The 24,997-nt window shown below is 41.1% G+C and overlaps 1 protein-coding gene across 1 annotated transcript in view; it reads left to right on the top strand.

The window, feature by feature from the left end:
* Positions 1 to 24,997, top strand: part of NAV2 (neuron navigator 2) — a 783,367-nt gene that overhangs the window by 121,808 nt on the left and 636,562 nt on the right. The window lies entirely within an intron of this gene.

Genomic DNA, 24,997 nt, shown 5'->3' with positions numbered 1-24,997 from the left:
AATAATAATAATAATAATAATAATAATAATAATAATAATAATAATAATAAATGTATTTATATCCTGCTCCTCTACAAGATGCAATTGGGGTGGCTTACAAAGATTAAAAAGCATATATTCCAACACCCTCAATCCCCCCTCTTAAATTACAATTAAACGATGTAAGAATTAAAACATACATAAGAATAAAATAATTTTTTTAAAAAAATTATACAACAAACTATAAACCGTGACTAAAGTGTGGTCAGAGTTCTTAGAGTTCTTCTGATGGCCGGAGAAACTATTCGGGAAAGGCCTGCCGGAAGAGATCCATCTTTATAGCTTTTTAAAAGTTGTTTAGGGCGGTAATATGATGGATCTCATCCAGCAGGCCATTCCACAGTCTGGGCGCAACAGCTGAGAAAGTCCTTTGGGAGGTCATGGACAGCCTTGTTTTATAAGGCTCTAGCAAATTCCTCCCCGATGATCTACGTGTGTGGGGAGGATTATATGGAAGGAGACAGTCCCGAAGATAGGTTGGACCCAAGCCATTTAGGGCTTTAAAGGTGATAACCAACACCTTGTACTGGGCCTGGAAACTAATGGGCAGCCAGTGAAGTGATCATAGAATCGGTGTTATATGGTTTCTTCTGGATGTATCAGAGACCAGTCTGGCTGCCATGTTTTGAACTAATTGAAGTTTCTGGACCAAGCATGAGGGTAGCCCCATGTAGAGTGCATTACAGAAATCAAGGCATGAAGTTACCAGTGCATGTACTATGGTCTCAAGGTCCCTGACTTCCAGGAAAGAGCACAGCTGGCATATCAGCCATCACATTCACCTGGTTTGTCATGTGAAGCGACAGATCTAGGAGCACCCCAGACTGCAGACACAGTCCTTTGAGGGAAGTGTGACCCCTTCCTGGACTGGAGGTTGAATCCCGATACCTGGGTTCGGAGCCGATACCATAAGTACCTCCGTTTTGTCTGGATTCAGCTTCAATTTGTTTTCTCTCATCCAGTCCATTACTGCCTTAAGACAGTCATTGAGAGGAGAGGCGCCATCTGAAGTCAAAGCTGATGACCGAGACATGGAGAAATATATCTGGATGTCATCAGTGTACTGATAACACCCTGCCACATGCCTCCGGGTAATCTCTCCCAGCGGCTTCATGTATATGTTAAAAAGCATTGGTGACAGGATGGCGCCTTGTGGGACACCACAATTAAGCTGTTTCCTTACAGAGCAACTGTCCCCGAGCATTACCCTCTGGAATCTGTCTGAGAGGAAGGAACGGAACCACTGCAATGTAGTGCCTCCAATCCCTAGCCCTCCCAGGCAACTCAAAAGGATGGCATGGTCTATTGTGTCAAATGCCGCTGAGAGATCTAGTAACACCAACAGGGTTACACTACCCCTGTTGATGCCCAGATGAAGGTCATCAGCCAGAGCAACCATGGCAGTCTCAACTCCAAGTCCTGTCCTAAAGCCAGGTTGAAATGGATCTAGATAATTGGTTTCATCCAAGAAACTCCCAAATGCAATTTGTAGTTTAAAAAGAAATAATAATGATTTTTTGTGGGTTTTCCGGGCTATGTGGCCATGTTCTAGAAGAGTTTATTTCTGACGTTTCACCAGCATCTGTGGCTGGCATTTTCAGACTTTCTTTGAAGGTGCCAGCCACAGATGCTGGCAAAATGTCAGGAATAAACTCTTCTAGAACATGGCCACATAGCCCGGAAAACCCACAAAAAATCATTATTATTTCTTTTTAAACTACAAATTGCATTTGGGAGTAAATCTTTATTCTTTAGGAAGGTAGATTTAGAATAAATAGTCTGATCCACACTTTTGCTGTTCTGCTGATGAAAGCTTAACTCCAACAAGTTTAACTTTCATACTTGTATATTTTTGTTTCCTTTAAACACCCTGGAAACTAAAATTGCACCACACAGCTTTTCTGTTCTGTTTTAGGCAACTCAGAGGGTGTACAGACTGGTGATAAAGGCCACCCTGGGGGTAGAATGTGGATGTGGCATCCGCACAACGCACACCCTGACTCTGCCCCCAGGCTGACATGACACCGCGCACCACACCACATGGCAGACGATATCATGGTGCTCCTCTGCCGCTGTGTCCAGATGACGCAGCGTCAAAGAAGTACCAAAAAGTCACGATGCTGATGGCTATGGCACCCTTTCCACGGGGCAAAAAAGAGCTGCTTTTTGTGGCTCATTTTTGTGCCATGGAAAGACAAGATTGGGGCCATGGCGTGTAGTTGCTGCATCCCTGATCTGGTGCTAAAAGGGGAGGCTGCAGGCCACCCCATAGGGGCGGTCTGTCGAGCCCTTCAGTTCTTTGATCCGGCTCTGGAAGCACTGAGCAATGCTAAATACTTGTGATGCTCTCCAGATGTTATTAGATACTAACCGCCATCAGGGGTGATGGGAACGTAGTCCAATGACACCTGAGGTATCCTATGCTCCAGTCAGCAATTTAAACTGGAATCAAGTAATTCGTGCTCAAGAAATGTATGGTAGTTAATCCTATACAGGTCAGTCACAGGTAATCCAGCAAGATGAGGGGTAAAATAAGAGAGTGGTAAACAGCTAGTCCAGAAGTTGTTATAGCAAATCAGTAGTCCAGATAAACAAAACTAGCAAGTCTGTTCTAGACCACATCCCTTGGATTAGTGAGGAGATCCTCAGACCACTATTCTGTTCCAAAACAGTGGGGAGAAAAGAAAACCTAAGCTTTTCCTCTACCTCTTCACCATTAAAATTCAGAAGTGGGATGGCAACTGAAAAATCAGGCTTCCCATAATTTCACCCCAGCATAGACAATACTGAGCTGGATAGACCCGTGTTCTGCTTTACTGTAAAACAGCTACCTCTGTGCTTGTTAACATTTCTTAGATAGTTTGAATCCCATTCTTGGGGTGCGGGTGGGGGACAGAATATAAATGAAGATATCAAATGGTTGTTTGATCAATAGATGGCATGAAATGGGCTAAATCTTTCAGCACTCTTTTCCACTTTAGGTGAAATTCAGTGATAATATTTAACCCTGAACCTTGTACAGTCTCCAATACTAGAAGTTCTACACATTTTACTCGGATGTAGAACAAAACGTTTATTTGAATTTCAAAATACTACATGGGAGTAGTATTTTGGGAGAAAATGCCAAGATTTCCCCTAAAGACTGGTAAATGAATTGGTACAGTGTTGGCAGTCCCACTCTTCATAAATTATATTAGTTATGTCAGTAGAGAGCTGATACAGAGAATTACGTGATGGTATTATTTGCTTCTTTATTGTTCTACATGACAGTAATCCAGGCCCCTTGGGAGAAAGTGCAAGGATGGATTATTGTTAAAAGAAAAACAACAATACCAGGATTAACTGGTGTTAATTTTTAGTTCTCTACACATTGTTCAAATGGAATCAGAATTATGCCTTATCTTGTTTAAGAGACAAGGACAAGGATGTATACTTGCTTGGATTTTATGATCGATAATAGTGACCTCCATTGCTATTTTTCCTGTGCTTCTTCACCCAAGTGTAAAACCAGAACACAGTTCCAAGTGAAAGGAAGGCAGTCCTACACACACCTATCTGTACAGGAAATAAGTTCTGCAAAATGTGGTGTGGTTTACTTCTGAGTAGTCATGCATAACATTGTGCTGTAAAGCAGGTGGTTATTGACCTGATGTCACAGATCAGTGCCCATATTATATAGCAGTAACATAAGAACAAAAAGAGACAGCTTTAACCATGTAGTTCTCTCAAATGGAGAGAAAAGCAATTTTGAAGTTAATCCCTTGCAGTATATAAGGTCTGGTTCTCATTGGGGACTATTCATTCAACAGATGTCTAGAGCATAAGAAGATAGTCTGGCGGTCTATCTTGTTCAGTTTCCTCTTTCCCACAGTGAGCAACCAGATGCAGAGTATATCTTTCTGGGACCACCTACACAATCTGTGTGGCAGAGAAGTCTACAGTGAAAAAAAGGGTCAAAAAGTTGTGTCTTTTTAAATTGAATTCAATAGGATATTCCTCTATAGTTGTGTGTGTGTGTGTGTGTGTAGTTGTAGATTTCAAGACTAGAAAGAGAGAGAACACAAGTGCCTATTTATGTTTTTAAGGAATGCTTTTAATACCTTGTTGTATGTCATTCCTGCCTTCTCTAGTTTCATAAAGAATACTTTCTGATTTGTTTTTTGTTACTACTGTGGCTTTAATCTTTGTTTGCTGTTAACTGCTGTTAAGTTAATTTCAACTTATGGGAGCCTAGGAATGAGAGACCTCCAAGCCACCCTATTATCAATAGCCCTCCTTAAGTAATGCAAACTCAGGGCTATGGCTTCTTTGACTGAGTCTATGCATTTGTAATGCTATAATTCCTCTTTTCCTACTGCCTTCCACTTTACCAAGCATTATTGTTTTTTCTGCAGAGTTATGTCTTCTCATGATATGGCCAAAGTACAACAGTTTAGTCATCTTGGCTTCTAGGGAGTATTCAGGCTTGCTTTGCTCTAGGGCCCTTTTATGGTATTTGTTTTCATAGAACTCTTATCCATATATGTGGGAATGAGACCTTAACTCTGCAAGACCTGCGTAGGGCTGTTTATGATAGGGTATCTTGGAGGTCTCTCATTCATAGGGACCTCAGGTTTAGCCCACCACCCCAAGAATTGCTTATTTGTTCCATTTCTTGCTATATTATATCTAGTTTCCCCTGGTTGATGCTTCTCACATTCCATGTTCCTATAATATTTATTGTGTAGCTTTGGACTTTCCTTTCACCTCTGAGCACATCAACAGCTGAACATTTTTGGCTTGAGTCCAGTTGTGTCAATCCTCAGAACCCCAGAAGAGGGCTAGGAAATAATCTTGCCTGAAATCCTGTGACCATTCTGAGCTGACAGTATTGGACTGGGATCTAGCCAATAAATCAGGGTTGAATCTAGGTGGTACTTCCAGCAAAGGTCAATGATACCTTCTAGGGTTGGACCCTCCACTGCATCCTCCCTGAAAATACTCAATTTATTTTTGTGCCCCGCTGTGCTCAAACTAGGGTTGCCAGATTGAAAATTAGAGACAGGTCCATTTTCTTTAATGCTTGTGTAGAAGAGGAAATTTCAGGAGACATTGCTTGTCATGCAACTGGGTAACAAGTAATACCGAATGAAATCCCCTCTTCCACACATCCATTATAAGTACAAGAACTGTCCCAAGTTTTCACTCTGACAATCATACTTCAGACACCCTCTAAGGACATGGGAGATATTTCAGCATTGCTCCTTGGGTTGATTTATGCCCAGGAGAGCCCTTGTTTGTAACAGGAAGTGACCTGGAAGTCCCATAAAAGCATTAAAACATTCAATGCTTTTAAAAAATGCTCCTCCTGGATGTAAAATGGGCAAGAAGGGTTAGTAAAATTGCTCCCATTCTTCCTAGAAGGCATTTGAGCTCAAAGACATTTTTTCCCCACAATGATGGCTACAAAAATGGGCCTGGGAGCCACTCAAAGGCTGAAGTTTGCTCAGACCTGCATCAAGATAAACCAATGGTCTGACTTAGAATATGTTCATACAAGAAACTTGGGTATGAATTTAAGTTTTTCTTCAGCACTGGTAAAGGGGTTATTGTAATGGGGACATGTTAGCTCAAGAGATGCAGGAGACACAGAAAATAACAGGCCAGCGCACTCAGTCTCAGGCCGAATCTACTCCTACTACCACTTTTTAATATAATTCCATTATTCTAAATTATTTTAAATAGTGCTTTACTGACTAACGTAAAAAAAAAACAACACCAAACGAGGACAGGTCTCAGTCCCAACTTACAGTCTAAATTCTAACAATGAGAAAAAACAAAGAAAAAAGATTATAGATTCAGTTTTCATGAACTGTATGATATGGTATTGCTTTTTTTTTTTTTTTTTAGTAAAATGGTCAGTTTAACTCTACTTTGTTTTAGGCATATAGGGTAACAAAAGTATACCCAACTGTGACTTTATCACTGTGAATTGTTGGCCACTAAGGAGCCAGCATGGTGTAGTGGTTTGAGCATTGGACTAGGACTCTGGATACAAGTAGGGTTGCCATAAGTCAGGACCTCCAAACCGGGACAAATGTAGGACAAATGCAGGATAACATTTTCAAATGTAGGACACATTTTTTAAAATGGAGGACACGTGCAAAAATTGATGCTTTTTTAGAAATGTTAATATAAATGCATGTTTCTTAGGCATGATCAAAATGGAGGACATTTTGACATTATTCGTAGACAGATTGCAGAAATGTACAGTGCTACCTCGGGTTACGAAATTAATTCGTTCCGCCACGGCGTTCGTAACCCGATACATTTCGCAACCCGAAAAGGCCTTTCCAAAGCGCGGCTAGCGGCTGGAAAGCCGCTAGCCACGCTTCGCATTTGAATTTCGCGCCGAAAAAACTTTCGTAACCCGAAAAAAATATCGTAACCCGGAACAGTTTTTTCCTATGTAACTTTTTCGTATCCCGGTAACGCGATCAATTCGTATCCCGGGGTACCACTGTACTTCCCTTTCTGGCTACCCCCCTCCCCCCATTCCAAACAGCACATTTGGGCATTGATCATGGCTTTATTTTAACATTGGCTCTTGCATATTTCAGAGGCTTATTCCACAACCAAACCCTTTGGGTTTAACACTGAACATGGGTTAACATGGCTATGCATATAGAACATGGTTAAACAAAAAGTGGATTTGCCCTCGGTTTCAGGTGTCTCACCAAGTATACTTCTCAGAAGTGTGTACTTGGTCAAGGGACTGGTTTTTCTTCATTTTGACTTGTTTTGTCTGTATTCCTCCCCACTAAATAAAGAAGTAATGAAATGGAGTTAATGGGTACAAGTTGTTAAACAAAAAAAGTCTTGTGAGACTCTGTAGGCAAGAGGTGCACCATGTTAAGAACTGCATTAAGCACACTTAGGCTGCTGCCACACTGCTTTCACTCTCATCATTCCATCCTATGGAATCCTGGGATTTGTAGTTTGTTGTGGTGCCAGGGCTGGGCTTTGAAATCTCAGGCATAAGAGAGGCAAAAGGTTTGGGCTGCATCTACACTGGAGAAATAATCTGGTTTGAGACCACTTTAACTGCCTCGGCTGAATGCTATGGGATTCTGGGAATGGTGGTCTGTTCCAGCACCACAGCAGAATGGCAGTTAAACCCCTGGAAAGCTCTCTGACCAAGGTGACCAATGCCCTCACCCCAAAATGTAGGGCACCCAAGCAAAAAAAATGTAGGACATGGCCAAAAATAAAAGCTAAAAACACCCATGTAATTATAAATCCATGCTTCTTAGCCATGATCCAAATGGAGGACATTTTGAAATTTGACAGAAGAGGGCATATCCTGGAAAAGGAGGAGGATGCCTGGTCACCTTGTCTCTGGTCCAAAATACACTGCAGAAATAAAACAATGCTGGACTGAAATGCCCAGAGTTCCTCACCAAAGCTGCATTCACACTGAGGAAATAATCCAGTTCGAGAGTGAGTTAACTGTCCTGGGTTAGTGCTGGGGAATGCTGGGAATTGTAGTACACTGTGGCCCCAGAGCTATCTCTGACAGGGAGTCCCATAACCCTCCAAACGTAGTTGAACTGCAGTGCCCAGAATGCCTCACCAGTTGCATCCACACTGAGGAAATGGTCCAGTTTGAGACGGCTCAGTGCTGGGGAATCCTGGGAATGGTAGTCTATTGTGGCCTCAGAGCCATCACTGACAGAGAAGTCTCAATGTCTCCCAAACACTAGCATTCCCAGGATTCCCTAGCATTGAGTTAAAGCAGTCTCAAAGTGGGTTGTTATTCCTGTAGTGTGTGAGAGAGATATAAAAGCTAGGGACTGGATTCATTTGGAGGATCTCTGTGTCCAAAACACACTGCTTTGATTGCCAGGGCTCAGTGCTCTGGAATCCTGGGAATTGTAGTTTATTGTGGCACCAGAGCTCTCTGACAGAGAAGGCCAAATGCCTCACAGACACCAGAATTCCAGAGCATTGAGCTTTGGCAGTTAAAGGGGTCTCAAAGTGCGGGGGGGGGGGGGGGAAGAGAAAAGCCAGGGAGTGTGAATGAGCTCTGAGAGGAGGAGGAGGGAGGGAGCCAAGGGAAGTGGCCAGGACCATCCGGAGGAGCCCCTGCTTTTCCTCATCATCGCAGCCTCCTCTCTTCCACCGCAGACTGCTGGCAAATGGCTCTGCCCCCAGGCCAGGTGGGGAGAGGCACACAGCCGCGCAGGATGGCAGGGAGGAGGCAGGGGAAGGCCGAACCGGGGGCTAGGGCCAAATCGGACTGGGACCGGGAGGGCCCCCCCAAAAGCGGGTTTGTCACGGGGGCCGCCGGGTTATGGCATCCCTAGATACAAGGGTTTATATCCCCACTCGGTCATGGAAGCCCACTGGCTGACCTTGGGCAAGTCACACTCTCTTGCCTCAGAGGAAGGCAAAGGCAAACCCGCTCTGAACAAATCTTGCCAAGATAACCCCGTGATAGGTTTACCCTAGGGACACCCTAAGTGTGAAATGACTTGAAGGCACCATCACCAGCAGCAATTGTGGGCAATCCTGGCTATATAGGTATTCAATTAAGATTTCTTACAAAATATGCAGGAAGCATGGCGTAGGCTTCTGGTTGTGCAGCTGTTTTCATCAGGGATGAAACTTCAAAGTGTCTGTCAGGACTTACTGTAAGAAAAGCCTTTTTCTGTTTTTGTGTGTATATATATATTTAAAAATAAAGGTAGCAGTTAATACTGCGTGATCTCACAGCCAAAAATTCATTTTCTGCTGTGAGTAATCCTTTATTTTATCAGTGCCAAATGGCACTGTTGTGTGTGTCAGGAGGCAGCTAATGCCAGTTAAACATATTGAAACAGCAAAGTGCTTTATCACAGCTATCATTTCGAGCTTAGCAGCTTGCAGAGTTATCCATTTCAAGAGCAATGTGTCATCGTTCCCCCCCCCCCCCCCCACTTCTTCCAAAAAGGCACTTTTGATAACATGGATATAAAGGTAAAGGTTCTGTGCAGGTGCTACAGCCAGTTTCAAGCCAGGAACAGATGGTCCTTTTCTTGATGTGAGTCCCACAAAATGGATTACTCCACTGATGCAGAATGATACACCAGAAAATTACAGATTCACCATGACCACTCTTTTAACTTTCTTAATGCTTTTATTCTCTTCCCCATCTTTCTTTTAGGGTTGTTTTCTTTTCTCTCTCTTTTAAACTGCTTTGTGCTGCTCAGGAAATCTTTGATAGACAGCATACAAGCACAGTCACAGCAGGAAAGAGATTAATCATTTAAAAAGCCCCTTAAAACCATTGCAATGCCTCTAAAGAGGGGGTGGGGAGAAGACAGAGGAAACAATTATTGTGTGGGTAACACAACATGTTCAGTTTTTGATGGTGGTGTAGGCAGTGAAAAATAGATTTCCAGGTAATGGTAAAAATTTCAGAATGCTCCCAGTTAAGTGGCAGAATATAGCAAACTTTGTTCACTCTCCTGGAGGTAGAGTTATTTACTGGAAGAGATAGTGATAGTCAGTTATGTTGTGTGTGTGTTGTGTGCCTTCAAGTCATTTCCAACCTGTGGTGACCCTAATGTCCTATCATGGGGTTTTATTGCTAAGATTTATTTGGAATCATAGAATCATAGAATAATAGAGTTGGAAGAGGCCGCAAGGGCCATCCAGTCCAACCCCCTGCCATGCAGGAAATCCCAATCAAAGCATCCCCAACAGATGGCCATCCAGCCTCTGCTTAAACACCTCAGAGGAAGGAGACTCCACTACACTCTGAGGGAGTGTGTTCCACTGTTGGACAGCCCTTACTGTCAGGAAGTTCTTCCTAATGTTGAGGTGTCTTTACGGATAGGGTGGATCTCTGGAGGCCTGTGTGGCCTGTGGACAGGATATGTCAAACCTGACTACTCTCCACAGTTAGGTACACCAACCTTCTATATTCAAATAGCAAAATGTTACTTCAGCAACTGTTAATAATTAACAGTAAGATGTCTGCAGCCAGAACTAACATCATCCACAAGCCCAAGCATAGAACAAACAACTTTTATGGGCTTCACCTTGATTCATCTTCAGGTTAAAACATCCCATTCCCCAGCCTTATTATCTCCCCCCCCCCCCTCCCCCGCACACTTTCCCATTTGTCTCTTTCTTTCTTTTCCCAGGAGACTGCCCTGGAAAAAATCCTCTCCCATAAATCTGTGTGTTCTTTAGCTAGGTAGTTACCATATATACTTGTCTATACATTGACCTCATATATAAGCCGAGGACAAGTTTTGTGCCCAAAATTATAGATTTTGATATAGCCCTTGTATAAGCCAAGGGTAAAACTTAGGAGCATGTAACAAAGGATGTAAAGAATAAAAGGAAGGAAAATAATGCCAAAGCATACTGCTATAGTCCCAGCCAGACATTCAGAAAGTCAAGAAGTGGTGCCTCAGGAGAGACAGTAGAGGCAGTCAGTGCCTCTTTTAGTTTCTGGAATGGACTAAGGTCTTGCCTTTCACCACTCTACTCAGAGAAGGGGATGATTCCTATAAGGTACATTACTTATATTGACCTGTGGATGAGTTCATCTAGGTTTTTGGGGTCGATTTTTTGTCTAAAATTTCTAGACTTATACATGAGTATATACAGTATTTTCTCTTTAAACTAACACTGTAACACTATAATGTTAACTATACCATCTTAACTCCCATCACTGTCAATTACATTACTATTGTATAGTATTATATATATATATATATATATATATATATATATATATATATATCCCTCCCTTCATCCCTTCATCCACCATCTTGAGGGGGAGGAAGACAGTCTAGCTCCAACAGGCCTGCCTGGAAGAAAACAAGCCCCTCCCTTCATCCTCCATCTTGAGGGAGAGAGAGGCAGGCTAGCTCCAAGAAGCCAAGTTTGCCCTCCAGTCCATCTCCCTTGGTCCAGGCCTTGGAGGTAGAGATGAACTGCTGGATCTCATCCCCTTCCCTGCCACCAGTCCCTTCTCCTTTTGTATCATGTCTTTTTAGATTGTAAGCCTGAGGGCAGGGAACCGTCTAATTAAAAAGATTGTATGTACAGCGCTGTGTAAATTTACAGCGCTTTAAAAATAAAGGTTAATAATACACACACACACACACTCTACAGTAACCAAATTAATACAACTGCAAATACATCCCATTTCTGACAGGTCATACTTTGCAGTCTCCATAGTCATCCATCAGACTCAGTCAAGCCTAGGATGGGGAAGGCAATAGTGGCCACCTTTCCCACCTGTGGCGGTGTGGATGCAGGGGAGAGTGGTGGAGATCATTTCCATCTCTGATCTCCATGTCTTATAAACAGGCATTAGGCTTGGGGTATTGGGTAGGCCCTTACGTATCAGACCCTAGTTTTGTTGTTTTGATCTTAATTAATAAAGTGGCTCTAGTTCCAACCCAGTACACCAATCTTTTATTTCCATTTCCACTTCCACATGTTAAAGCCACTTTGAAAGGGTACACAGTGTGATGATAATGGAACCTCAAGAAGTCTGAGCAAACATGACATGAAATACAGAAAAACATTCTGTGTGTGCATGTCATAAATTTCAAACTCTGTTTTAATAGGTATTCACTGCACCAACAAAGATGTAAAATGTACAACAGGTTAAGGAGTTGCTCTAAAAATGGCATTATTCTTTTTATGCTTTAGCCTTGTGGCTATAAGTTGAGCAAAAGTAATTCTGAGCTCAGGATGGAAAGAGTGACCCTGATGTTTTGTTTATTTTCTGTCACCTATCACTTTGACTTGCTACTTTTGTTCTCTTTACCTCCCTCTAAGAGAAAATATATATGAAGCAATTGCCTTCAAGCAGCATGAGTGAAATGGCTCTAGATATAAAGCTAATGGGGTCCTAGATGTAATGCTAATAGGCTCTTCTGTCAGCTGCTTGCAGGTATAAAGCTGGAATGAGCCAGAGTAATTTTTGGCCCAGGGAAATGTTTCTTCTGGATGGTTTCAACCTTCACTGCCCCAGGAGAGCAGGAATCCTGACATAAGCCTGGTGTGTAGTGCTGCTAATGAAGCTGTATGGGGTAGAGGAGGGAAAAGTGCCTCTTGCTCTGCTCCCAACCTTGGGGTTTACTATTATTCTGATTATATTGACAATCTGTAAAGAACTTGCTATTTAAAGGCCATCTGCAGCAGACACTTTAACAAAACCATAGCAGAGGGCAGTACAGGCCTGAAAGTAAGCCAGCATCGGAGAACTTTGAGGCTTGTTTTGTGACAGAGGACAACATACACACAGGTCAAGCTTTAGAATGATGGAAGCAGAGCTGGTATGATTTCATTCATAGTAGCATAGGTCCAGGGACCAGGTTGCTGTGCTAAGACTAATGTTTTTATGAGCAAGTAGAAGGCAAACAGAGCAAGGCAAGGCAGGCAAAAGGAGCCTTATTTCTGTATAAAGACATACACATACATCCTTGGCACTGATGATGTCAAAGGTGTACTTTGTTTTATAATAAAAAGACAGAAAGCTAATAGCACCTTTGAAACTAACTGGGAAGTAACCATTTCTACCATAAGCATTCATGGAATCAATCTACTTCATCAGATGCATGGAAAGAAGCCTCTGTGGAGACACACATATATAAATATTGTATAGGTGTGAAAAGTCCTGGAAATACAAAATACGTTAGAGATGTCGTGTTAAAATTAGGCCTGCTTAGCTATTCTGTATCTTGAGCGTAAGGAGAAGGAAACAGCTTGTTAGCTCAAATCTGGCAAAGAATGTACTATTGTACCAATCATTTTCAATAAGCTCTTTCTAGTTTGTGAAGTCAAAGCCTTTTATGGCCGGCATCCATAGTTTTTAATGTTTTTTCCCCCAGGCTATGTGACCATGTTCTAGAAGAGTTTATTCCTGACGTTTCATCAGCATCTGTGGCTGGCATCTTCACAGAATTCTGAGGTTTCTAGTTCAGCATTCTAGTTCTAGTTTCTAGTTCTAGTTTCATCAGTGAGTTAGATAGAAACAGGACAGTACAGGAGAAGGATTTACAAACGAAAGCATCTCTGATGTTTTAGACAATGTTATCAGGCCCTGTAATGTTGCTGCCATTCTAAATGTATGGACAGTGATGGTATCTGGGTTTATAACAAGATCTTGTTCCTGTCCAGTATTTCTATTCGTGTTTATTATGTTGTAGGTTTTCATAGTCTAGAGACCCTTTTATAGCCAACTCAGCCATTTTCTTCACTATTAATTTATGATTGTGACATAATGTCCATTTTCTGGGTTAAAATGTCCAATGTTTCAGTCCACAAAATTAGCTTAAGGATTATTTTAGAGAAAAAAATATTGGGTTGGGGAGGGAAGATTGAGTAAAGGAAACATTAAATGCAAAGATGAACACATCAGAAAGACTTCTGAGAGTGTGAAATGTAATTACCAAGACACCTTATAATCTAGTTATAGTCTAGGCTGCCAAATTAAATTATCATGATCTTTAACTAAATATAAAAGCACCAAATTTGGAAGCAAGTATCTGAGAAAGCTTTGGTCACTAAAAATAATCACTGCAGAAGTGTGTGTGTGTGTGTGTGTGTGTGTATGGACTATAGTCCCTTCAGAAATCACATTAGCTCAAACTTTGCAATATATATCAAGAAACTCTATTGTTTGTAGTGCCATTTTGAAAAGGTTTATTTCCCTGGGGAACTATCCAGAGGAAATCAGTACAGCAAAGCCTTCTTTTCTCCCAGCTATGCAATGCTATGGCTCCTTGATATATAAATTGCTCAGTGCCTAGCTACACTGACACAAGCTTTGTGCATGCCCTTGGATTTCTTATCTCCCTTTGGTTAAAATCCAACAATTCCACACACACACCCATGCTAAAATGAAAGTGCCTGTGAGAGAAGAGCCACAGCAGTTGGAAGGGAAAATATAATGAGCCATGACTCATAACCCTTTACATTTAAGAACACAGCACCGTTTCTGATCATACTCTACTTTGTTTAGAAATAAAATGTAACTTGGGATCTCAGCTGTTCACTCAAATAGGTTCAATGTCCATGTGGCATTGCTTGGACTAGAACCAGCAAGGTATTTTTGCTAGACTGAAACCCCATTCTGAAGCTTACTTCAGACATACAATTCAGCTTGAAAATAAGGTGTTCACTCATTGTGAGTTTTGTTTTAATGGTGAATTCGAGATTCCTTCCTTCCTTTGTTTCCACCACCAAATTTTGGGGTTACATCTGCAAAGTAAGTTGGGGGTAGAGTATAGACCAGGGGTAGGCAATCTTTTTGAGCTGGGGGCCGGGTTGCTGTCCCTCAAACAACTGGGGGGCCGAAGCCAAAAAATAAATATTTTTTTAAAAAAAGTATGTAAATAAATAAACCAGGACAAATGTAGGACAAAATTTTCAAATGGAGGACACTTTTGTAAAATGGAGGACACACGGAAAAAAATTGCTGATTTTTTAAAAAAATGTTAATATAAATGCATGTTTCTGAGGCTTCTATAGACAATTGCCCCCCCTTGCCCTCACGCAAGAAGCCAAAGGCCCCGGCGGCAATCGGCGGCAGGACCAGGCTGGGGGCGGTCCCAAGGCCTCGCTGGGCCGGATCCGGCCCGCGGGCCGTAGGTTGCCTACCCCTGGTATAGACCCTGATGGGTTTAGGGAAACCAGTGTGTCCCTAATAGCCAGAAGCTACCCACACTGAGATATAATGTTGTAACTGTACATTCCCTCTACTTGTGAGTGAATATAACTCTACTTGCCAGAATACCTCCCATCTCATATCATCAAATTTGAAACATATCCATGTTATTTCCTGTCAATAAATCTTTGCAGAGCCTCATCTGGCCACTAATAGAATGAAGATGCACCTTGTACGAAAACAGTGATGTTATAGCTCTGCTTCCCCTTGCTGTATTCTAGTGGGATGAACATAGAAGATCCTTACTATTGTGTTATTTCTACCCAGGTTATGCACCAAAGTAAATTCCACAGTTTTTTTTATTCATGAGGAAGATCACATCCAGTAGTGAATCAAGGACATAACTTTATTTTGTAAACTTAGGAGTTGCCCACATAGGCCAAATAAAATGCTCACTCCTTTCCCACAGAGACTATTCTGGTCTCAATCCCTGGTTCTGGTGCAAACTGTTCAGACAATGTCTGGATCAGCACTGAATTCAAGGTACAACATCCTTAAAATATTTTTTTTTTAATCAGCTTTTGTTCCAGCTCTTTCCAGAAAATCTGGTGCCCTCTGTTGCAACATCAGGTGGCGGTTTACATTGTGCCCTGCTGTGCTGTCTGGTGTCACCACCTCAGGTGCAACTCACAGCAGCAGTAGCAGTACCAGGTAGCACAATGTGACGTGTGTGAACAGCTAGTTGGCATCACAACAGAGTGCCCAAAGTAATGGGCAGACATCAGGGTATCTCTGGGGCCAGAATACTTCAGTCTTCTCCTGGATTATTCTGCCCTGTGTGGATCTGGCCAGAAACACATAGAAAAGTTTAAGAGAAAGAGGAATACATGTTCTGGCTTCCTCCCATCTTTCTCCTACTTAAGTGTAAAAACACAACATGTTATTAAAACAAAGTAAGGTTTATTAAATTGTATCTGTTCCTCTGAGAATAATAAAGATAATTATAGTTTTGTACACACACATTTGGACTAATTTTCATAAGAATAACAATGATAAAAAGAAAAGATAAAACATATCCTGTAAACATCCCGAGGAAATTACAGTATTGTATAAGAAAGACAAAAACAAGGGCACAAGCAGAACAACAGAAATAATAAAAGTTGAGGAGGTGGAAAAAATAGGATTGTACTGGAGCAGCTGTGAAATTATATGAGCATGAAACATCTGACCAGAAAGCCTCATGAGCAATGTGTCAACAGGTTAAGCGTTTGTTGGCTAGAGCTGTGAACAGATACCTCTTTCCAGCAATATTGTCAATATGTGTCTCCTCTCTGCTGAAGATGTGAGTTTCTATTTTACATGAAGGTCTTCTGAAAAATTAAAATAATCGATCCAGCACTGAAGATTATCTGCATGATGGTATCCATATATTGCAGGGATGAACAAAGGGTGGCTCATGGGCCAGTTAGCCAGTATCAGCCATTGGGCTCCTGGAGCACACATGATGAGTTCTGAGAAAATATGTATGTGGTGTTTATTTTATTTTATTGCCATTTTAGACATCCAAATACCAGAGTGCTTTAATGTATAGAATACATTAAAAGAAGTACAGATTACACATAGACTTGTATGCCTTATAAATCTTCATAATGGAGAATAATGATTGAAGTGCTTTGCATATGCATGCACACTTCTCAGCTTCTTGGCATGTGATAGAATAGATAGAATAGAATAGAACCTATCAATGTATGAAAGAACTGGTTTCTGGGTTTTGTTGTTTTTATCATACCAAAATCTGGGCATATGAATATGTGGAAGGCCAGCTATGTAAAACATTAAAAAAAAAAGAAAAAAAAAGAAAAGAAAAGCTGGCTATGTCTCCATGGCTCCCACTGAATTCTGTGGGACAAAGTAAGTTTGCTGGAGTCTGAGACTCATTTGAGAAGTGTGGAAGCACATGCATTTTACTACAGACACTGATCAAGTATGGAAAGCTGGTGCCTTTGACTGTGTCCCTGAATTTTTCCATCACAGTTGAAAGACTACTTTGGGCTCCCCCAAAGTAAAAGGCATTGGTCTGAGTTTGCAAAACCAGGATAGGGCTATTAATAACAGGATGTCTTTGACTTCTCTTATTCATATGGGTTGCCAGATGTCAATGATGACTTGACAGCAATTAATAACAATGCAATGCTGAATTCAGGTTGTGGTGGTAAGAAATGACTCTCGGATGTCATTCTGGTGGACTTCCTATCAGGTAGTGAAACTTCTCTTGTTCTCCTCTTTACCCTGTGCCTCTTCCAAATGCTCCAGCAGACAGGCTTTGGTTAAGAAGGGAAATTATTTTTGCAAGCAGTTTCCGTTCAACTAGCAGACAGATAGAACTGAACGCATCATAAAACCTGTCCACCATTGCATAGCCTAGCCATTATGTCCATCAGAGTTTCAAAAACTGTTGCATAGGGGTTGTTCCCACTATGGTTTAAACTGGATCTTGATCTGGTTTAAACCACAATAGTTCCCACTTAATTCAAATCCCTGAAGCTATTTGGAAAGGAGGGGCCATGGTTTTTACCCATTTTTACCCATTTACCCAGCATCAAATAGATGCTGGTAAAATTGGGTTTTTGGGGGGGCTGAATTGATTTATTTGGAAATCGGATTTGAATCTACCTTGGTTCCCACTGGCAGCAGCTTTCCCGGCTATACCTCCATGCTCCATCCTCAGTCCTCCTGGGCTGCCTCTCTCCTTCTGCCCCGGCCTTTCCTCCGCCCCCGGTATGGCCAGGAAGAACGGAGGTAGACATGGTAGGGAAGCCGTGGCTGTTGCTTCCTGCACCAATTCTTGAAACTGGCACAGACATAGTGGGCACCATGCTGTTTGCTGAACTGGTTTTAGGAATCGGTACAGGAAGCGAATCAAGAGCATGCACACACTGCACACACGCTCTCTCTCTCTCTGTGTCTCTCACACACACAAACACTGAAATACTGCTTATCATAATGGCAGGCTTTCTTTAATGTTACAATAAAGAAATGTTTATAATGTTAATGTTACAAGATAAGATTACAGTATAATAATATTAATGTTACAGTGTAAAAAGAACTTCATTTTCATTCTTAAATAACAAGGCTTCAGTATCACCAAGAAGCTTCTGCACAGCAAACTCCATTATGGTATGCACACATATCCAGTTTACCTCCTTCCCCTCCTTACTTCAGATTTTCTCATTCTGAGCAGTGCTGTCAATCGAAACTTTCCCCTCCATCCATGAATGGACTTACTCTGTTGAATCAGCAAATCTGATACACATGTAATATCTTTCATTAAGAAAAACCTGACTTGCTGTTTAATGAGATAATTAAATGGGGGGAAGATTGGACTTAGAAAATGAAAAGGGTTGCTTTTAATTACAGAAAACAGGTGCACATTTCTCGAATATCTTCTACCTTATTAAATTGTGCATTGATAGGGAAGCTTATTAAATTCAGATGCAATATTGATGAAGAGGCCAAACACGAAAAAACATGGGGGAATATCCAAGGATGGCAAAATAATAATGGACTGGAGCTTTTATTTGAATGCATATCACTACTTAACAATACTTTTTAAATAATCGTAGCTGAAAGTTAAAAGAACTGAGAGGGAAGTAGTAACAGATAATAATGGGGTAGACCTTTGCATTGCCAATAACTGGAGTTAGTCAGCCTTTGGTGCAACCTGCAAGGCAAAGAATGATATATTTTTTGGAAAGATGAACCAGACTTTGATGTCCCTGAGATACTCATAGATTTCAGAAGCACACCAATTAAAAATTCTAAGATACTTTGAAGGCTGCTTTGTGTGTGTGTGTGTGTGTGTGTGTGTGTGTAGCACTATGCCCCCTACTAAGAGATGCCTTTGTGCCTAACTTCTACTCTTTCTAAAAGTGATTAGTTAGTATAATCTTTCTAAACCCAAGTACTGAGAGGTGGTTTTTTATTATTATTATTTTCCCTGACAGTGAACTGTATTTACATACATGTAGAACAACTATGTCTTTATAAGACTAACTTGTTCCTGGAGACCAAGTGGCAGGAGAATAAAAAAAGTGTCACTTTTAATCAATACCATCTGACATTATGGGAATTGAATTTCTACCTTTCTGCTAATACATGAGCTATATTCGAGCTTTATCTCCTCTTGCAGAATTGATTTGCTACCATTCAATTCACTTGGCTCTTGTCATGCAAATTGTGGTATTTCTCCCCCATTGACTGTGCAAGCTGAGATTAGAGTTGAAAATCAAGTCTCACTGACCAGCTGCTGTGTATTTTTCATTTGCTTTCTGCTGTTCCCCTTTTCCTCCCCTGACTAGTTCCATTCCCTTGTTTTCACCTTTCTGCCTGGTAATGTGCTGATAGTGCTGTCTCTGGGGACAGAGGGCCAGGAAGCTGTGGGGAATCGTTTTGTTTGCAGCTGTGCCTGGAAAGAGAGCATGTGTCTGGCATAATGCAAAGGCCCAGAGAGTGCATCGGGGGATGTTCACATGAGAATGGTTTTAGGAAGTAGATATTCCCAATGTTTCAAAGAAGTTCTGGGTTGTGAGAAGAAGCCCTCAACACTTACCTCTTCTCTTGCTGGAGTAGCTGTTGTAACAATGCAGAGCAGCAGGTATACCATTAGACGTTATCAGACAAGGGAAATTGGAAGTTTAATCCAATGGCAATCCGAAAGCAATCATGGGGTTTAACGTTATTGCGTGATAGACTACCACACACAACTTTGGGCAATGGGAAGTCAGTTTGAATGCAATCATGGGGTTTCATGCTGTTGTGTGAGAGGTGATCACACACAATTTTGGGCAATGGCAAGCTATTTTCGGGCAATGGGAAGTCAGTTCGAACGCAATTTGAATTCACGTAAATTCGCTGAAGTAGTGAATTCACGTGAATGCGTTCTGGCCCCACTCTCTTTTCATTTGAAATTAAGAGAAATTCTTCCCATGTGATAAACTGCATTGTCTCTTTCCTGATCCCCAGAGTAAAGCAGGGTAGGGTAAGTTGATTGCTCTTTTCACTGGACTCATTGATTTTCCTTATTCACTGGAGCAAAAAGTAAGTTACAGACAACTATAGCCTTAGTATAGCTCTCAGTATTTTGATGTTCTTCAAGAGGTTTAATGTATGTGGGTGTGTGTAAGTGTACAAATGAGAAAATGACACCATGGTGCAAAATCTTTTCTAATACTCTGAAGTGTCAAAGTGAACATAAAACACTCAGTCCCATAAAAATAAACGAGAAAAGGAATTCTCAGCTATCTGATATGGGAGAAGTGGCAATTTTTAATTAAACAAACCAAGAGTCAGAACTATTTTTGTGTCCATTGACTATAAATTATTTATTACCTGGAAACTCACCCTGGACCTGGCTCACACACTAGCACTGGCCTACAGACCACCACTTTGAGTAGCACTACTGTCTATAGTATTACAGTTGTCCCTCCATATCTATGGATTTTTTATCCATGGATTCAAGCACCCAGAGCTTGAAAATATTTTTAAAAGTTTAAATTCCAAATAGCAAACCTTGATTTTACAATTTAATTTAATTTTTCACAATTCACAATATGCACATAACATCCAGCCTTTGTAACATGACAAATGTTCTGTCATTGTATAAAACTTATAATATTGTTTACTCCCTGGGTATCTTTGATGTTAATCACCTTATATCCCATATATCTTCCTTGACAAGTCTTATTTTTTAAATCAATATCAATCATATTTTCATATAGTTTTCTCTGAGTCTAAACCATTTTAACATTAATTTAACTTTTTTATTTAGAAAATAATCTAATAGTCATACTGTTACCTACATCTTACTTCCATCCAGGTTTGCAAAATTCCACAATCGGGAAAGCTTTTTCATCTATAACTTTCATATCTTTCTGATTTAGACTGCAAGTTAACTAGTCCATTTCTGTTAATTTCTTCAACCAATCATCTATTAATGGCATTTCCTTATTTTTGCAACACTGAGCTAGTAATATCCTTGCTACTATAATTATGTACAATAGAATTCTCCAATATTTTTTCTCAATCTGTAATGGAATTTTTTTCAGCATGTTAAGAAGATATATTTCTGATCTCAGTTTCTAGTTAACTTTTAACATCTTTTCAATCATAGTGTGTACGTTATTCCAGTATATCTTAAGTTTTGGGCATCACCACCAAACACGGAATCACAATCCTGTCTTTCTATGGCACTTCCAACATTCAGTGGAATTTGTCTGGTATCGTTTTCAATTTTTGTTGGAGTCAGGCACCATCTTTGCTCCCTTTTCCAATAATTTTCTTTTAAGTCCAGACCCACAGCAGCAGCCCCCTCCCACCACAGATGAGACAGCCTGGCTGGTGGAGGGAAGTAGTTGGGGTTGTGTGCCAGGCAGCCTGGAGATGATAGCATGAGTTACTGCACTGGGATGACAACAACCTTAGTGATGCCACTGACTCTTATTTATGCCCACTGAGGGAAGTTAAACTAGTGAGTGACTGATTCACAAGGCCATACTTGTTTCCTCCATAACCTGTCTCTGAGTCTCTTCCATTCAGATTCACAGTGACAAAGAAAATGCTTCTCAGAATTCTGATGTATATTGATGAATTGATGTATATTCTGTGGTTGGAAATGGTGCATTTTTGTCTCATGGGAACAATTAAGTGTCTAGTTTGATGTTCTGTATTGTGAAGTTTGAAGTATTTTTGGCTGTACATTGTGCTTTTTGCTTGACACTTGTGGGGATATGCAAGCACCTCCTGCAAGTGGCAGAGGGAGAGCATCTGGCATCATGCCTAGTATCCTAGTTGTGGTTCAGGGTTACTGAATCAACAGGCCCAAAGTTCCATTTTTACAAGATGATAATCAGGTTTCTAGGCAACAGAGTCTATTTCACTTGCCTCCCATTGAGAGAAATGCCTCCTTGTGCAGGCAAGCAAGCAAGAGTGACAGATTTTGGCAGTCTCTAATTTGAGCTGAAAATAAAACTTAGCCCCTGAAATCGTAGGGCAAGGCAGCATAAAAATGCAGCACTGGGAACATTAAGGAGTAAATTGTTCCCACTAATTAAACGAAGCTACATGGAAGCCATGCTGATTGAGGCCTACATCAGGTGTGTGCAGAAATATGTCCTCTCCAGTGCATCCATCACCCCTGCTGTGTGCTCAGTCATGCCTTACAGCAATTATCAAGGAAACATTTAAACAAAAGGTGGGGGAGGGACGTTGGATTTTTTTTTAATGTCCAGAGTTAATTTAAGGTACATTCGGTTAGAAGTATTTCCTTTGAAAGTTCCATTGAAATGAAGGAGAAATGCTCAGAAGTTCAATCCTGTAATGCAAATTTCATTCATTGGTAGGTTTATAATGTAAACATTTTGTGTTTGGAAGTAATATACCATTGTGATATAAGATATTCTGTCATGAATCTAGTCTTAGTACTTCTACAAACCATCTTGAAATGTATGGGATTTATTAGTCTGAAGAACTGACTGAAGTCTCGTGTTTTTAGGGAGTGACTTTAGATAGGACCAACATTGGAAATATTATATCCTTCCCTTGTTCATTTGATTTTCACATTGATCTTTGTAAACATCTGAAAGTAGGCTAGAAGTAGATTTACACTAAATAGTACCTCCATGTTAGTTTGTTGAGATGCCTTTGTTTGCACAGAAAATGTACAAGAACCATCCTCTTACCAAAGATGGATTTTTATATGTTTAGCAATATGATACCTTCCTAATATCTATACTACTGATATGAGTAATCTAGCCAGGAGATCAGAAAATTACTTAGTGCAGTGGTGCCATGTACAGGATCACTTTAGTTCAGCAACTCAAGCTCTAGCTGTAAATTAGGAAATCCTCATTCAGGAATCAAAGATTTCACAGAAGATGCATTTTGTCAGGTCTATGGTGGTTACACAGTATATAGAAAGCACATTTATTTATTTATTTGTATAGCACTGTGGATTTGCATAGCGCTGTACATAAAAACAATAAATATAAAAGAGTAAACCTGCCTATAGCATACAATCTAAGAAATAATAGGATAATATAGAATACATAGCAATACGGGAAATGGTTCAATAAAACAGGCAACAAAAAATAACATCAAATAGCAAGTGACAATCATGCAATGCCTGGGAACGCTTCTCTGAACAGGATGGTCTTCAGCTCCGTTTTGAAGCTGGTTAAAGAAGTGATTGCTCTTGCTTGCGGGGGAAGAAGGTTCCAGGAGTCAGGGGCAGCGAGTGAAAAGGGGCGAACCCTAGATGGGGCAGAGAAAATCCTGGGCTGGGACAGCAGACCTTGACTACCAGAATGGAGGGCCCATGTGGGAAGGTGAGGAGAAAGAAGGTCAGATAAGTTAGGAGGGGCCAGCCTATGGAGGGCTTTAAACGTCGACAGCAGGAGCTTAAAGGGAGGGGGAGCCAGTGAAGGGATGCCAACAAAGGAGAGATATGGTCAGAGCGGTGAGCAGATGTGATAATGTGTGCAGCTGAATGCTGGACAGAAATTAAAGGACGGAGGTGAGAAAGAGGAAGCCCAGCCAAGAGGATGTTACAGTCATCAAGTTGTGATAGCACTGGGGCATGGACCAAAATCTTGGCAGTAGAGGCGGAGAGATATGATCGGATTTTGGCATAGCATTCAAACTTTGAGTGGGCTTGCACCCCATTTGCTCACAGAACAAAACACACATTCATTTTCCCTTTCCTAGGGTTGCCCCACCATTGCCATATTCCATAGCCATATTCTTTATCCACAGATTCAACCATCCACATCTTGAAAATATTTTAAAAAATAGATAAATTCCCAAAAGCAAACCTTGATTTTGCTGTTGTTGTTGTTGTTTTTAAATAAAGGACACTATTTTACTATGCCATTGTATTTCATGGAACTTGAGCATCCATAGATTTTGGTATCCATGGAGGATCCTTGAACCGAACCCTGGCAGATAACAAGAGCTTACTTTGCATGTAAGTATGCAAAGTCTTCATGCAGATATGGCAGAAAATCTGAGGGACTCTGATGTTGACAAATGGTTAGTAAACCTGCTTTCCACAGTGTTGTGTACTACAACTGCCAGAAGATATATCCCAGCAGCATCTGGGGGCACATCTTCACTTAGCCCCCTTAATCTGTAGTATAGTGAGACTTTGTTGTCCGCTGGGGTTTGGTTCCAGGATCTCCCGTGGATAACGAAATCATGAATGCTCAAGTCCCATTAAATATAATGGCAGAGAAAAATTGTGTTCCTTATATAAAATGGAAAATCAAGGTTTGCTATTTGAAATTTATACTTTTTTGGAATATTTTCAAGACATGGATGCTTGAATCCATGTACTGTATAAAAAATCCGTGGATAAGGAGGGCTGACTGTATTATGCTTTGGAGCTGCCCCAAGTTGACATAATAGGTACAGATATGTCCAGATGGGCCACCAGGCAATGCTGCATCATCCCCTTGGCCTATCCCCCTTGGTGCTACTGTCACCATTGCCACCTCATTGGCCAAGCAGAACCTTGCAAGAGTCTGACTATCATGTTGCTTTTGCTGAGGTCAAAATGAGGTGCCCAGACATGATCAACAAGAAGGTCACTCTACCCCTCTGTTACCTTATCCCTTTGTTCTGATGACAGGCAGCTATTCATACAGGCATCCCATGGCTGCTGCTGTGGCAAGTTGCTCACTTCTGAGGTCAGAATAAGGTACACAGTGATGATCACATGGCTGGGTGACTCATTCTGACTCCAGAGTGAAGTGATCTGTAGCGGCAGCGGCTGCACCAGACACCAGAGCAGGACACTCATGCATATAGCTACATGGCATCAAACCAGAGGGCTTCCAGGAACATCCAGAGCAAACAGAGTTTTTTAATTTGCAGAAAGAGGGATATACCCTGGTTTTTACTCTGAATGACCTAGGTGTTGTCTGATCTGCCCATGCAAGACTAAGGGATCGGGTTGTGCATTATCTGGTTTCCCCACCAAGAGAATTTGTGGGATACTTACATATTGTCACCTTCAGTATTTGTGAAAGTTCAAAATGTAGCATGAACAACCACCCAAAGACCTGACATAACCCCATGATGAAGACAGTGCTATGAACTTCTACAGACCAAGACCTTTTATTGGAAAATGAAGCAAGCAAAGGCAATCTACTAGTGTTCTTGCTTTGAATCTTATGTTTTATTTTTCTCCACCAACATTTGTTTCACTGAAGTGGGAGTGGAGTGGGAAGAGAAACAAGCCAATAA

This window comes from Sceloporus undulatus, chromosome 1 (assembly GCF_019175285.1).
Source record: "Sceloporus undulatus isolate JIND9_A2432 ecotype Alabama chromosome 1, SceUnd_v1.1, whole genome shotgun sequence".
Lineage (NCBI taxonomy): Eukaryota > Metazoa > Chordata > Lepidosauria > Squamata > Phrynosomatidae > Sceloporus > Sceloporus undulatus.
The sequence above is the reverse complement of the archived record's forward strand: the minus strand, read 5'-3'. Positions and strand labels throughout refer to the sequence as shown.